Here is a 4,891-nt window from a genome sequence, read left to right on the forward strand (position 1 = left end):
CACGGAGTCACGGCACCAAGTGTAACCGGTGGATTTAGCTCTCTGCGTTGTGATTGGTTGAGCATAGATGATAAAAGAACGTGACGCCGACACACAGCTGTTTCGTTCAGAAGCGGGCGGTTTACTGCAAAACATGCACAAACAGCGTACAGCTGGGGTTCAGGTTCCTTCCCAACTCCTCTTCCCAGGGTAACAGAAAACAGGGCGGTAACCCAACATATACATATTACAATTAGAATAAAACCCCAACAAATATATGTTAAGTTCCATAAACAATTCGCTAGGAATTCAGGCTTAATTCGACACAAAACACTGCCTAGCTTCCCATTCTAACAGTGAGCTAGTTAGCTCGCTAGCTAGCTAGCGGGAGCTAGCATAACGGACAAAATAGCTAACTCGTTCACAGTTTTAACATCAAAACACATCAAATTAATCCATAATAATGACACACCTGCAAAACATGCACAAACAGCGTACAGCTGGGGTTCAGGTTCCTTCCCAACTCCTACAAAAAGCAACAAACGAAAATGCTAAGTAATAGCGATTCATGCTAACTAGCCATTAACAACAGTCTGTGGGTAATACAGTATTACAGTAGCTAGTTAGCTACAGGGCTGTAATGCAGTAATAACAAGCTAGTTAGCCACAGGCTTATGTTACACATGTGGCTCTATTACAATACAAAATACATCAAAATAGTGAAAGTCACCACTTCAATACATGAAGGGAAATGTACCCAAAGAAATAATATGCAATATTATAGTCTCAAAAGTGGTGGATGACAATGTAGAAAAGGGATAGAGATTAGATTTAGAAGAATGAATTAGACATGAAGCATACCTCTTCCCAGGGTAACAGAAAACAGGGAAGAGGTGAAGGGGGCAGGGACATAAAAATATGGAAAAAGGAAATATTAGAGGGGGATAGGGATAGGGGGCAGGAAGCTGAATAGCACCCAGAAGAAGAAGAAGAAGACTATGTACATATTCGGTGTGTCAAAATAAAACCATCTTTGTGTAATTATAACCAATAGAGGAATACAATTGTACTCTGTTACACACACCCTTCAGTATGAATAAGATCATACATTGCACATGTATTCTTTAGCAGACAATGTTGTCCAAAGTGGGTTACATATGTCAACTATTACAAGGTAATTACATTAAGCAATAGGCCTACAGCAATATAGACCCTACATATTCAGTGCTGAATCTGTGTAGGATCATTGCCAGTCTGTAGTTATATGTTAGATAACATAACCTCTGGGATTGGGATCAGACTTGGTGGTGATTGTGTGCTTATTTTAAACAGTGGTTTTATTCTATGAACTTTAAAATACTCTCCAGTTTATCTTTGTCAGTTTCCAGCATGCATGGTGGAGTGACCAAACTCATGCCTTATTAGATTCATCTAACTGTGCAATTTGCCATTATTTATTTATTAAAATATTTTAACATGTAATGTGTGACCAGTGGATGTCAGTGACAGAAGACAATTTGACAGAAATTATTTTACCATTAAATATCATATTACATGCATATACATACATTATATACTGTAGGTAGGCCCTATATGAAGATATAGATAGACATAGGTATAGATTTAGTTTCTTTCTTTTTTTAAAATGTTTTTGTCAGTTTTGCTGACGGGTTCATTAGCCTAGCTTGCTGAGGACTGAGGAAGTTGGAAGTGAGCCGCTCAAAACTAAACCAAGTCAAAACAGAAGAGAAAACGCATTTACAAGAAATGAACCTATTTCTGAGTCAATCTCTCTGGGGACGATCTGGTCACAGCATCACCTGTTCACAGGACTGGGGAGGTCTGCCTTGAGACAGTTGGCTACAGTTGTGCAGAAATATAACAACAAAGTAGCTGTTCTCTCGAGCCACCAGGCAACAATATTTGCCTTCAGGCATGTTCAAAATCTGCTGTTCAAATGGCATGGATAGAAGACAACTACAAAAAGAGTGCATGTAAAAATGCGTTGAAATACAGTATTATGGCCCAGTTGAGTCGTACTGAACTTGCCTTTCTTCGACTTCCACTTTTCCATGGGCTGGACTGCGCCTGTTTCACTTTAAAAGTAACGGGTTGCGTTGAAGGGTTTTGGAAGAGTCCATTCAGCTCTAAAAAGGGACCCGCGAGTTAAAAACAGTCACGTTTCTATCATACCATCGTTCTTCTTGCGTCGTTTAAAATTAATAAGTATTTTGATGCTGTATAAAAACAATACTGGTCAATTAAAAACTACAATTTTGGCGGCACTGCTCGACTTTCTAAAAGAAATTAAACCTTTCCCCCCGCAAAGACCTTCTATTTATAGTATCAGCTGTTGCGATATAAAGAATTGGTTACAGCAAGAGTTTTGTTGTGTAGATGAGCTTGGCCTCAGACTGAATCGGGGCATGAAATATGATATTATTTAAACGTTTGTGTTTGGGCCAAAATTGGACGTCTAAACGGAAGCCGTTCAAAGGAAATGGTGAGACAAGAGGCGAGTGAACGCTGAGGGGCTGCAGTACACGCGTCGCACATCATCAGTTGGTAAGTTTTGACCATTTCCTCTCATCTCATCAGAAACACAAGACATTTCTTCTCGACATATAACATCTCATTTTAATCAGACGAGCAGTAAGCGAACCGGCCTTGCGTTTCGACCAACGGGACACATTTAGAAACAATGGCACTCGGTGCAAAATTGGATAGAAATGCTTTTTTAATGTGCTTCTAATTGCGGACGGAGATGTGAAGTAACAGAATGAGAGACGCCCTTGCTCAACAAATGTCATTTGTAAACATTTACATCATGTACATTCTACATTTACATCTGTACATTCTACATCATTTACAGTCATGTGTTTGACCTGATGCAAGTGGCCGCGCTCTGTCAAAAACCGCAGGTCTTTACTGCTGTGAGCGCAAAAAAAAAATGCATTTTTTCCACCTCCGGGAAATTCTAATTCTGAATCGGCAGCAGCCTCCCCAAAGCAGCCGCGACATGGCTATTATTTGGCTACCCAGCCTCAGCCCAACTGTGGGGCAGTGTGACGCGGCCAGTCCCGTTGACTCACTTTTCGCAGTTGTGGACGTCTCACCACCAAAATATGCGGGGCCCTCTTGCGTTGTGGCACGCCAAGCGGCGGGGCTTTGTGAAAGCGATATTGTAGGCTACAGTATATTTTTGTACGAAGATGAGGTCACCATCAAACTGCCCGTCTGAATGCATGCACTTTCTTGGCTGGGGCGGGCACAGTGGATGTTACACACTGTCATAATACGGCGGTTGTGGCAAGAATTGAGTTATTGACTGGTCGTTTAACCATTTACCCCTCTAACAATCCCCTCATTGATTCGTGCAATGAACTATATTTACTACAGCCAGCTATGCCAACATCCTCTGTAGCAATAGTGTCATATCTGAGTCTTGAAGTTGGAAAGATTGCCACGCCTGAGTTAACTGTCAACCTCAATGTAACCTAAGTGCTGAAGGACATACTGTAGCCTACACTTGAGTGACTTGTGATTCTTGAGAAACTTGAATATCGTTACACTGATACAATGTCACAGTAGAGTTAGGCTACTTTAGAAGTGGGAGGAAGGAAGGACTTTTTTCGTCACCAGTGTGAGGTAGCATGGCCACTGCTCATCCTTGGGGCTGACCTGGCTCTTGTCATCGGTCCCAAACTTTGCTCAAATGTCAATGTCTTGGCTGTCTGCATGCTGGTACTTGTTCCTTGTTTGTACTGTTCACACACTCTTAACATTGTATCCAGTTAGTTTTGCTCCTGGCTTAGAGGAGGTGTCTGTGTGGAGACACTGGGTTCTGGCGAATATTTGTGTAGAAACACAAGCATTGGCTCTTGAAAAAGTCTTTATTGGACCATGCCATGTGTAGTGGCGCTGGGGCCAGTCACAGTCCAACCAAGTCCAGTCTAGTCTGGGCCTGGGCCAGCCAGTAGCAGAACCCAAACGGCAGCATTCACCCCTGCTGACCCGGACCTTAGATGTGAGCGTGAGAGGTCCGGGAGTGGAAGGGTCGTTGAGCAGTGGTGTCTACATGATATGCAGGGGTACGCAGTATACCCACTTAAAAAGCGTCACCATCTCAGTATACCCACTTAAAATAGGCAAGAATACGTACATTTTTGGAATTGATCATACCCACTACAGCTAACTACTACACCACAGTATACCCACTACAGCTAACTACTACATCACAATATATCCACTACAGCTAACTACTGCATCACAATATATCCACTACAGCTAACTACTGCATCACAATATATCCACTACAGCTAACTTCTACATCACAGTATATCCACTACAGCTAACTACTACATCACAATATATCCACTACAGCTAACTTCTACATCACAGTATATCCACTACAGCTAACTACTACATCACAATATATCCACTACAGCTAACTTCTACATCACAGTATATCCACTACAGCTAACTACTACATCACAATATATCCACTACAGCTAACTACTGCATCACAATATATCCAGTCCACTACAGCTAACTACTACATCACAGTATCCACTCCACTACAGCTAACTAGACTACACCACTTGTGAACAAAGAGCCTCAGGAGTCTGTGGGGTACTCGAGGGAGGGGTGCAAAGGGTTTGAGAAGAGGCTGTCTCTCTCTCCCTGTTCTGGCCTTGTTCAGTCTGGCCTTGTCCTGTTTGGTTTGATCTAGTCTGGTTTGATCGTTTGAGCTGGACTGCTCTTGTGTAATTTTGTTTGGTGTCATTGTTTAGTCAGAAGTCGTTTAGTTTGGATTGGTCTGGTTGGATCTGGCGTCGTTCGGTTTGGTCTGATGTGGCCTGTACTCTGCAGTCGAATAGTGTTCCTGGGCCTGCGTGGTGCCTGTTTGAGT

The 4,891-nt window shown here is 42.3% G+C and overlaps 1 protein-coding gene across 1 annotated transcript in view; it reads left to right on the forward strand.

Annotated features, from left to right (window-relative positions):
- The first annotated feature begins 2,349 nt into the window (after nucleotides 1-2,349).
- LOC134070813 (ras-related protein M-Ras) overlaps nucleotides 2,350-4,891 on the forward strand; it is a 14,988-nt gene continuing 12,446 nt past the window's right edge. The window contains exon 1 of the mRNA XM_062527261.1: nucleotides 2,350-2,544. The gene's annotated coding sequence lies outside the window, so the exon portion shown is untranslated. The remainder of the gene's footprint in view (nucleotides 2,545-4,891) is intronic.

This window comes from Sardina pilchardus, chromosome 23 (assembly GCF_963854185.1).
Source record: "Sardina pilchardus chromosome 23, fSarPil1.1, whole genome shotgun sequence".
Classification (NCBI taxonomy): domain Eukaryota; kingdom Metazoa; phylum Chordata; class Actinopteri; order Clupeiformes; family Clupeidae; genus Sardina; species Sardina pilchardus.